Here is a 12,047-nt window from a genome sequence, read left to right as displayed (position 1 = left end):
TCTTCTGCCTTAGAGCCAATACACAGTATTGACTCCAAGATGGAAGGTAAGGGTTTAAAAAAGAAAGAAAGAAAATGAGAGAAACTGTGGCCTGGTCAGGAGGCCCAAACCAGGCAGGGCTTCAGAGGCCCCAACAAAGGGGGCACAGAAGTTAAGTAAGACTTCTAGCCATTAGGCCTCCTCTAAGATGAGAGGCCTCTTTTTGAGGCTGGGGCCTCCAGAAACGCCAAGGAAAAGGGAGTCAGCCTAACTTACCCACGTGACAATTCAGAGAGAAGCAGTCTGAAGTCTCACCTAGCTCCTTCAAGGCCGGGTTCAAAAGGCAAACTCCCCCTCACAGGAAGTTACCATCATATTTAAAAGATAGTTCGTTTTGTCACTTCCTGCGTCCACCCTCCAGTTCTACATGGACAAATGACAGTCTCAACCTTATTTCAGATTGCCCAAGGGGCAGATACTTGGTTTTGATTTGTCACTTATTAGCACATGTGGGTCACAGACCTCCCCCCTCACCACTTAATTCTAAGTGAGGTGGGGTGACATTCCTGGTGCCTAAAGTCTAAAGAATGAATAAGGGGAGCTCACTCCATTTACACAGAGGGTCCTTCACCACTAACACTTCTGACTTTAGAATGAAGCCTAGGGGAGCAGCTGGGTGGCTTAGTGGATAGATAACTGCCTGGAAACCAGAGGTCTTGGCTTAAAATCTAGCCTCAGACACTTTCTAGCTGTGTGACCCTGGGCAAGTCACTTAGCCACCATTGCCTAGTCCTTACCACTCCTTCTGCCTCGGAACCTACATAGTATCGATTCTGAGACAGAAGGGAAGGGTTGTTTGTTTTTAAATGAAGCCTAGTATAAGCAGCATTGAAAATGTCATTTAATACAAATGAATAGTACAGTCATCTAAGGAAGCTCAATTCCTAGAGAGGAAGCAAGCAATGTGAGGGGCAATTAAAAGAATGTCTCTGGTCACAGAAGTCATGCAGGTGCACAGCCGGAGCTTCAGGGGTAGAATTGCTCCCCTCCGACGAGGCTCATGAAGGCGGCTTGACTTGGGACGGTTCCAGCCCTCAGCCCTGGCCCACTGGCCAACTCCACCTGTGCGAATGGCCCAGTAAGAGGCGGATAACAGATTTTTCATCCCTTTAGATGCTCCTTTTGTGGCAGTTGTGGGAAGGGGGGATCAGGATTACCAACAAGTCAAATACCGTAATCAACTTGTTACATTTCCTGTTGTGATTATGAGAGGAATTTCATGTCCTCCTTAGCATTTAAAAGCAAAGCACCTTCCATTAATTTCACTCCCTTGTTTTCAGATTAGATGTCAATATGACTTTCAATAAGAGTTCTTTGACATTGTGATGTTCTCGACCTCCCCCAAGGCAGCAGGTAATATGTGGATTGTTCCTGTGTTATCCTGTACTACAGGTTTCCATGTTCATCATGTGAAAGATGTACCACTTACACCAGAGAAAAAGTCACGGAGGAAATAAAGTCAAGAATGGGATGCTTCTGTCTGCATTCAGACTCTGTCAGTTTGGCAGCAAATGGCCTTTTTCATCCAAGAGGCCCTTAAGTGGCCCTGGATCCTTGCATTGCTGATAATAATTGAGTCATTCACAATTGATAATTGCTCTCTATTGCATTTACTGTGTACAGCATTCTGGTTCTGCTCACTTCACTTTGCATCTCTTCATGAGTCCAAGTTTTTTGTGATCATCTGGTTCGCCATTTCTTCAGGCACAATAAGTAGTATTTTATTACAATCATATCCCACAACTTGTTCAGCCATTCCCCAATTTGATGGATATCCCTTCACTTTCAAGTTCTTTACCATCCTAAAAAGAGCTGCTACAAGTATTTTGGTACAAACAGGTCCTTTTCCCCCACCTTTCATCTCTTTGGGATATAGAACTAGTAGTGGGATCAAAGAGTATGTACAGCTTTGTGGCCCTTTGGACGTGGTTCTAAATTGCTTTTAGAATAAGTGTGTCAGTTCACAGCCCCATCATCAGTCCCAATTGCTGTCCCAATCTTTCCACATCCCCTCCCATGTTTATCATTTTCCTTTTTTGTCATATTAGCCAAACTGATAGAAATGAGGTGGTAAATTGTTTTAATTTACACTTCTCTAATTAGTGATTTGGAACATTTCTTCATATGACTAAGGATAGTTTTAATTTCTTTATCTGAGAATTGCCTGTTTACATCTCTTAACCATTTGTCATGTGGGGAATGCTTTGTATCCTTATAAATTTGACTCAGTTCTTTCTGTACTTGAGAAATGAGGACTTTCAGAGACACTTGCTATAAAGATTTTTCCCCCCAATTTGTTATTCCCCTTCTAATCTTGGTTTTGTTTGTGTAAAAACTTTAAGGTAGTCAGTTACCTGTTTTACATCTCTGTCATGTTCTCTTAATTCTTGTTTGGACATAAGTTCTTTCCTTATCCATAGGTCTAATTTGTTTATCAGAACCTTTCTAGGAAGTTGTCTAAACCACCCATTTTAGAGAAGGACGGCTCCAAATACCTGAAAGTTAAGCCTTGGGGAGAGGGTACACAACCTTTTCCATGGATTTTATAAAACTGAAGGGACAGAAGCTTCAACCCTAAGTGACTACACAGGGGAATCAGTAAGAAAGGACTGGACATGGTTAAGTGGCTTCGTATCTGAAAGTAGTCTGCCTTTGTTAGGTGACTTCCCGAAGATGTTATCTAAGAGAGCACTGGACCAGAGAACTCCCATCTCCCGATGGTCTTGGTTGGGGCATCCAATCCTGATAATAAGTGATATGATGTTAAAGTTGTTCACCTAAGTCAGCCATCTAAAAAATGTACGAAATGTATGAAAGATGGAAAATAGTCAATTCGATGATAACAGACTCAACCTTGAACCCTTTTCTGGTAACATAAATGAACTGATTAGAGGTAATAAGGTCCATAAAGGGCAAGGATGTTAGCGATTCCAGCCTTAGTCTTCCATATAGCTTGTGACTGCAGGAGCCCAGCCAAAGAGTGGTCTAGGGTAGGTTGTGTACCTTGTTGAGACCCACAGCTCTTGAGACCTGACCAGTTCAAGCCTTCACCCAGCCAGAGAGTCCAGGCTAGAGCAGAATCTAGTCTTCAAGCGAACCCAGAAAAGTAATCATAATTTCGGATAAGACAACAATAAATATAGACAAGATAAAAAGAGATGAGGGGATTTGCATTGTGCTTAAAAGGCAGGAGATAATGAACCAATAACGATACTTGATCTATATTCACCTAGTAACACTAGATCTTTATGCTTAGAGGAAAAAATTAATCCAGTTGGAGGGAGAAATAGTACAGCTATAATAATGGTGGAACTTTTAATATACTTCTGAAGCCGTCCAGCAGCTTCACGAAGATTCCTAGTGGGTTGGACACTCAGAAAGGGGAACCAAGGACTGAGTGAAAATGTGTTAAGGGTTAAGGATTAATGGAAAGAGAACATAAGGTGAGAATAAAGATACACAGACACAGAAAGTTTTGGCGTAAGGTAGACAGACAGCAAGTAAGCTCTGATGGTCAAGAGCTTCATGGTTAGGAGCTCTGATGGTTGAGAGCTCTCTTGCCAACTGATTTCTTGTCACTTTTATTGGGGTTACAACAGTATGGGGGGAAGGGGAGAGGCTGGTGGCCTGATACATTAACATTATGAGGTAATCATCATAAAATGCAAACTGCCAAAATCTGAAACAATAGGTAGAGATAAGATCAGGATCCAGATCTGATATGGCCTAAGGCATCTACTGATGTTTGATACCTATGTTAATTGATTATTGAAGGAAAAGTGAGGAGCCTGAGATAACTGACTCTCTTCTGGGGTGTAGCCTTAGGGAAGGGCTAGGGATTTGGCAAGGTCAACATTCAATTTAACTCAAGATTGCAGGGATCAATCATTAGCAGTATAAGAGTTAAGTTTTTGAATACTTCTTAAAATAATATCACAATTAATGTATACCTGGATTGCTACAACTTCCAGACCTATACACATCTAACCGAAATAAAAGTCTGGAATAGAAAAATTAGAGGTAATAAACATTTTCTGTGATTACTTAATGGAAATAGAAAGTCATTTACATTATCTCCTTTGCATAAGGCACCTTTGCTATGTATTAAGGCCTACCTCATCCAAAACCTTGCCCAAAAAATGAAGAAAAGCAGAAATACTATACACATTTACTGAATACAGTATAAAGGTTGCTAGCCCAAAATAGGTGCTTAATACATGCAAATATTAAATAACAGGCCCTTAAAGAATTTAAAAGTAATGGGAAACTAACACAAGAACAAATTACAAAAATAACAGAAAGTTGCCTCAAAGAAGCTTACCAAAATTTATCAGATGCAGCTAAAGCAGTCCTGAAGGATAAATAGTTTCATCAACAACAATAAAAAACTTTAAGAAACATCAACAAATTGAATGTGCAGTTTTAAAAATGAATAGCAATAAATGTCAAGTCCCCAATTAAGTAATACAGAAATTCTGGAAATTAAAGATGAAGAAAAATTTAAAACAAAAAGACTTGATTTGATAAAACTAGAAGGGGGTGTCTTGAGGGGTATGAGAAGGGTTGAAGAACTTTGGAAAAGGCTACTGGTGCAAGTGGCATAGAGGATTAGGGAGGTGTCAAAGGATTGCTTTGCTGTAATACCCAGTTCAGATTATGAAACAAATGTGTAAAGAATCCATTTAGCATGGTTTCATTTTTTTTCTACCTTTGACAGAATGAATAGTGGCAGGGCAAGATCAACGGTGGAATAAAGGGGCAAGAGATTCAAGAGGAAAGGATACTGCTGAATTTAATTGATTCACCAAAGGATCAAGAAGGAAGGAGAATGTAGCCAGAGCAGGAATGATAGTTTGGGAAAGAACTGGGGGGTAAAGAGTTTCGAGGTCACAATGAGGACAAAGAATGATGTTGGGGTTTGCAAAGTAGAGGAAAAGGTGGAATGATAACATTATGATCTGATAGGGGATTTCAGAGGTCATGAATGTGAAAGTGGCATATTTGTGGGTATGCCATGTCTGTGTTGCTGATATAGAGTGGAGGAGTAGATCATGGAAAATGTGTAGATGGAGGAACTTGGAGATAAGGGTATTGGAGGGAACCTCACTGTATTTGTGGAGAGAGAGGCTCACTGTTTCTGTCTTCCTAAGATGCCCTGGGCTGGAAAACTGACTTGTGGTTGTTGATTTTCCTGACCAGAATTCATTATGGCACTTTTTGGAGTTGTTTGTAGGGATATGTTGAGAAAGCTCAGCAAAAATGCTCAATTCGATTTGCTATCTTGGCTCTGTCCTCTACTCATCCATTGAATCCAGAGTTTGAAATAAAGGTAAAAACAGTCTGTGTATTCAAGGAGTCTGTAACTGAGACAACATACAAAAAAACTACATTTTGTTTTACCACTATAGCACTTTTCTCCATCACATTTAATGTTTGTTCTAGACTTTACCATATTATGGCAAAACTTGTTTCAAATGGAAACTGGTATTGGATTTTCCCAAAAGTCTTTAAAGCACTTATTAATATATTTGCAAAAATTATTATCTTGGTCCTTTCCCTCTGCATTAATTCCTGGAGGTCATTCCAGTTCACATGGAATTCCTCCAGTTTATTATTCCTTTGAGCACAATAGTATTCCATCACCAATATATACCACATTTTGTTCAGCCATTCCCCAGTTGAAAGGCATACCCTTGTTTTCCAGTTTTTTGCCACCACAAAGAGCGCAGCTATAAATATTTTTGTACGTGTCTTTTTCCCTATGATCTCTTTGGGATATAAACCCAGCAATGGTATGGCTAGATCAAAGGGCAGGCAATCTTTTATGCTCTTTGAGCACAGTTCCAAATTGCCATCCAGAATGGTTGGATCAGTTTACAACTCCACCAGCAATGCATTAATATTCCAATTTTGCCACATCCCCTCCAACATTCATTACTCGCCCCTGCTGTCATTTTATTTTATTTTATTTTTTAAAAACCCTTAACTTCTGTGTATTGGCTCCTTGGTGGAAGAGTGGTAAGGGCGGGCAATGGGGGTCAAGTGACTTGCCCAGGGTCACACAGCTGGGAAGTATCTGAGCCCGGATTTGAACCCAGGACCTCCCATCTCTAGGCCTGGCTCTCAATCCACTGAGCTACCCAGCTGCCGCTGCCGCCCCCCTCCCCCCCCTGTCATTTTAGCTAGTCTGCTAGGTGTGAGTTGGTATCTCAGAGTTGTTTTGATTTGCATTTCTCTGATTATTAGAGATTTAGAACACTTTCTCATGTGCTTATTGGTAGTTTTGATTTCTTTATCTGAAAATTGCCTATTCACGTCCCTTGCCCAGTGAAAGGAGCAGAACCAGGAGAACATTGTACACAGAGACTGATACACTGGTAAAATCGAATGTAATGGACTTCTGTACTAGCAGCAATGCAGTGATCCAGAGCAAGGCTGAGGGATTTATGGAAAAGAACCCTACCCACACATTCAGAGGAAGAACAGCAGGAGTAGAAACACAGAAGAAAAACAACTGCTTGAAAACATGGGGTGATGCAGACACGATTTGGGGTGTAGACTTCTTAATGAATACCCTAGAACAATTATCAATAGTATGGAAAAGGTCTTGATTGATGACATATGAAGAAACCAGTGGAAATGCACGTCAGCTACTGGGGGGGAGGGGAGAGAGCAAGAACATGAATCATGTGACCATGGAAAAATTTTTCTAAAAAATAAAAAAAATTAATGAAGAAACTCATTTAAAAAAATTATTACCTTTGCCTCCACTGCCTGAAAGTCAGTATTGTTATATATTGTTATATTTGGGAAGCTGTAAGATGCCAATGGTCTGTAGTAATCATATCTCACTAATCTTTTTGTTTATGGAGAGCACACACACAGGCTCTCAAACAGGCTTGACTGAAGGGAGGTCAAGATCTTGCTGAGAGCTCCTTCACTTCCCCCCTCCCACCAGGCAGTTAGAAAATCAGTTACAATATGGAGGTTGATTGGTTATCTTCTGGGCTCAGTCAGGAAATTAGGAAGGACAAAACTCCTAAAGATGATAACTTTCTCTAAACTATTTCCCCACAGGTATGAATAGGAGAGAATAGGAAAAGCTTGGTGTCTTTGAAGCTCACAGACTCTGAGGAAAAGATAGAAACCAGGGCTACCAAATCTGAGGAACTCAGCTTGAGGAAGTTGTGAGTATCTCCCTAAATATAACCAGGCACTGCTCCCAATTGATTAAAGGTTTATGATATGTGAGGATGGGAATGAAGGAAGATCAAATAAGGATAGACAAGGTCTGGGAATCCCTGTTATGTCCAAGCAGCCCCTCCCTCCAAAGGGGAAAGGTAACTTGTATAGCTAGTCTGCTCTCTAAGCCTATAAATAATCTTCTCTTATATCTAAATAACTAAATAGATATAACTGTGGTGTTAACTGAATGTCAAATCAAGGTAAAGCAGGTTGGCAACTAGGAACTAAAATGGCTTTGCTCAGATTCAAACCTCTAGCCCCCCCAAGAGCAACCAGGACCTAGGACACAGCAAACAGTGACCAGCTTACTCCAAACCCAAAGCCCAACTGCCTTTAACTGCCCCCTCTTTCAGAGTTCTTGGGGGGTCCTATGGAATTCCAAACGGTGGCCTGACCCCTCTCTGCAGCTAGAATTCCACTCTGCAATCTCAATCTCACAATATTACCTTTTCCCCAGGGTTCTCTATACCTTTAAAGAGGTCTGTCTTTGACCCTGAGCCTCTTTTGGACAACTACTGCCTGCTTGGAAAAGCTCCAGAAACCTTGCTTGCCTCCATTTCTTCTCATGCCTCCATCTCTTCCGGTCTTGCTTCCAACCTTCTCAGTCATCTGATCTGTATGGCCAATTCCAGGATTACAAGTGATATCTCAGTTGCTGACATGGCCTTTTCTCAGAGTCCTTGGACTTTCTACTGACTCCTTGCCCCCTCCCTATGTCTTTGAACACTGCACTTTCCTGGTTCTCCTACATGGCTGCTGGCTGCTTGCTGTTCCCTCAGTCTTTTTTTCTGGATCATCCTCCATGCTCTACCCTGACCTTGATGAGTGTACGCCAGAAATCTGTCCTGGGCTGCCATCTCTCTACCCTTCCTCTTGGGTTTTCCAGCTCTTGCATATTCAACTAATGGAGCAATGCATTGTGACTCTGAGATATCCAGTGCCATACCGCTAACTGCATATTATACCTTTCCTATTGGATTCCCTATATAGGTCTCATAAATTCATAAAATGTCCCAAACAAAATTCATTATCCTTCCCCTAAAACTCATACTAAGTTCTTTATTTCAATTGAAAAAGTTGACCTTCTTAGGGTCACCCAAATTCACAACCTCAGAGTCATCCTTGGCTCCCCCTCTCACTCTGTATGTCAAGGCAGTTCATCAATTTTGTCATTTCTACAGCAGCAACATCTCTCCATTGCTCTTCCTTTTCTGAACTGACATGACCATATCAGTAGTTTGGATCACCATCCCTTCTTGGTGTAATCTCCTATGTGGTATCCCTGCATCCAGCCTCTTACATCCTCCAGACAGCTGCCCAAATCCCAGAACACATGACTGCCCATGCCAGTCACTCCCTGTCAAGAAGCTCTGGTAGCTCCTGCTTCCTTCTAGTTTCCCATACAGGCTCTTGTTTGTCAGCAGAGCTTTTGGGCTAATGCCATATTCCTTTCCTTTTCTATACTCTTTAGCAAACAGGCCTTCTTTGCATCCTCTCAGATGACATTTCACCTCACATCCCTGTGGCTTTGCTTCGGCTGGTCTCTGCTCTGGAATGCCTGGCCTGTCTCCTCATTCCTACCTCATGGTTTCCTCCAAGGTTTGGCAGCTCAGATACTACCTCTTCCATTATTTGGAATTAGGTTGTGTATGTTTTCTGTTTACTTCTCTCTCTCCATACTGCTTCTGCCCAGTGGAATGTAAGCTCCTTTGGGGCAGGACCTGTTTGCCTTGGGTCTTTTTATTTCCAGCATAGAGTTGGGCCCTGGCACATGGTAGTGTAGTGACTTAAAATTCTCTGAAGACTGTATATTATCCTATAATTATTTATTTGTAAAAGTTAGAGAGGGAGAAGGAGAGAGAGCAAGAATCAGTCTCAAAACCTGGCTGTCCTAATTCCTAGCTGCATTCACCGCTGTTGTGAGGGTTATTTAGTTATTAATTTAGTATTAGTGTTGGACCTAGCAGGAAGGGCTGGAGGATTCCAAGATGGAATGAAGAAGCAGGAAGTGTGCTTCTTGCACTCTGAGAGAGACTCCATAGTGGTTGGGGACATAACTGTTGCTAACCCTGGGAGAACTCAGAGTTAGGGAAAACTGCATCCAGATTCCCCGGGATCCTGAGAGAGGTGGAGGCTTTCAGCAATGGACAACAGACCTGCAGAGCAGCACCAAGTGGGGAAGTGGTTTGTGATCTGGTGGACAGCATTGCAAACTCTCTCTTCCTACCTGGGTACCTTGGATCACTTATCCTGGTGGAGTTGGCTCCTGGCATCCTGAGACCATCCTTGGATTTACCGTGAGATCCCAATTGAAAGCCATCCTCAGGCCCTTTAGCTGAGCTGACCAAACCTGGCTGAAACCAGGTTTGGAGGAGCTTTTCCCCTGTGACTTCAATACTGCTTCCTTTGGGCCCTGCCTAGCTTTGGACAATAGATAGTATAGTTAAATCCCTCCCTTGACCTTGTGGTTTGTCCTTCGTTGTTAAAAGTAGAATCCCTAATACCCATCCTTGTTTATTTGTTTATTCAATTAAATCTGTTACAACTTTTACCTGTTGCCTGCTGGTTACATAGGCCCTAACCTAGGTGAGCTAAGTGACTGTTGGCCAAACTGCCATTCTTGTGACAGTTAACAGCTTGGCAGTAAACCCTGGTCCTCCTGTACTGTTTGGACCAAACCATCAGACATTCCTCTCTTCTGGCCTAACTATGAAACTCTTAGGCAAAGCCGTCCCTGTCATATCTATCCACTCCATTGAAGTCGCTTTCTAGGAAGTGGCCGGTTTCCTGCCCAAGGCCACACCAGACTCTCTAACCCACCCTTCTCAGTGATCTCTATGAAGCTTCAGCCAGTGGGGAGCACCCTGTCTATCTGCATACTGGCCTTGCAGAAATAGCCGAGGTTATGGATGCAGCGGGTTTAGGGTTAGGGGCCCCTTTGGAGGGCTCATTCAAGTACCGCTTTACCCAAGGAAACTCGCTCGGTCTGGGCAGGACCTGAATGACTGGGCTGTGGCTCGCCTCTTGGGGGACGTGCAGCGGGGAAGGTCACGGAATTTGAAGCGAGAGGGCCGAGTCCAAACCTACCTCTTACCGCCTGGTGCTTGTGAACAGACTGAAAAGATGAGCAAACGCAGAATAACTTGTATCTGAGCTCATCGGAATCCACCCTAACTTCGGGGTCTTCACTGACTCCCCTGTAAAGGGCCTCGTCCCCACCCCGCCCTGCTCTCCCTTCCCAGGAGGCCGGGCAGTGGGTGCTCGCCCATCTCCACCCGGCCAGACCAGACTCGTGTCTCTCCTTGAGCCCTCTCTTCACAAGTCTCTCATGACTGAGCCTTTCCAGGCACCGGGACTCCCAAGCTACAGGCCCAAGAGGCAGCCTCGGGTCAGCTCCCGGTGCAAGGTCTCCCCACCACGGGCCGGCCCTCGCCATGGGAGCGCGGCCTTCCCAAAGGACCCCTCCGGATCGGCAGCCCGTCTGGGGTCTGACTGGCAAAGATGCACGATGGGTGCTTCACTGGTTCCCTCTCCAGCTCACTTTCCAGAGGAAGAAACTGAGGCCAAAGGGGCTCCGGGGCTGCCAGGGAGGCGCGGCTCCCTCCCTTTTGCCGGGGGTTTGTCCTTCCTTCGGGGATCCCAGAGCGATGCCTTAACGCGCATGTGCCTGGATTTCAGGGTCTGCGGCCAGGCCCAAAGGCCGGATGCCGCGACGCCCCTGCCTCCTTCCATAGGTGAGCAAGCCGGGGCGACACCCCGAGGCCTGGCCCGGTTTGGCCCCGAAGGGATGGTTTACCGGCAGCCGCCCACAGCCCCCGAGGACAGCTGGGGTCCCCCGACACCCCTCTGCACCCCCACAGCTAAGGCGGTCCCCCAGAGGAAAGAAGGGGCGGAGGCCCGGGGCTGGGAAGGCTCGGGGCAAAGAGGAGGAGCTCAGTTTTGGCCTCAGGGACCCGCATTTAGGAAAGGAGTGGAGGAGTCATTGCGCAGGCGCACGCGGCCGAAGTGCCTTAGAACGCCTTTCCCACGCTTGGTGACGTCATTCTAGCGCGCTCCCGATTGCCTGGGAGCGCCCTCGGGCCCGCCTTTACTGCCCTCGGCCGGGGCCAGAGTGAGCTGGAGGCGGAGCAGGCGGAGTCCCAGCACGGAGGAGCGGCCAGGCCCCGCCCCTTCCAACTGATGGGGATGTGGGGTCCGGGGCTCTCTGCTCTCCTCCCCGCCCACTCCTTGGTCCTTATTCTAACCTTCGGGGCTGCCCCGAATCGCGCCCCAAGGTGGTCCGGACCTTGGTCCGAGCCAGAGATTGTGGCACTCGGCCTCGCCATGGCTTCCTCCGACTCATTTGGCAGATGGGGAAGCTGAGGCCAGCGGAGGAAATGACTTATCCAGGTCACCCCACTGGGTAGGGTCTGGCGCCATATTGGAACCCCGCTTCTCCAGCTCTCGCCCCAGCGCCCTGTCCACTGGGCCGCCCTGGGGATCTGTAGGGGCACACGGAGCCCAGAGTCAGCCAGAGCCCACACAGCAGCCGGGCATCGGCTGCAGTGCGTGTAAGGGTGTGGTGAGGTTCAGGGCCTCCGTGGGGTGCAGGGGTCCCCCTTCCCCTCACTGACCCAGGAATGTAGGAGTGATGTCGGATGTTGCCATCTCTGGGTCGGCCCTAGGGGTAGAGGCTGAGGACTGGGAACCAATCCGACCCTTCCGCCCCAACCAAGAGTTTCTTGTCCTGGCCCCAGCCCTTCCCCAGTTCTGTTCTGGGTTCC

The sequence above is a fragment of the Gracilinanus agilis genome, chromosome 1 (genome assembly GCF_016433145.1).
Source record: "Gracilinanus agilis isolate LMUSP501 chromosome 1, AgileGrace, whole genome shotgun sequence".
NCBI classification, from domain to species: Eukaryota; Metazoa; Chordata; class Mammalia; order Didelphimorphia; family Didelphidae; genus Gracilinanus; species Gracilinanus agilis.
Note: the sequence above shows the minus strand (reverse complement) of the source record.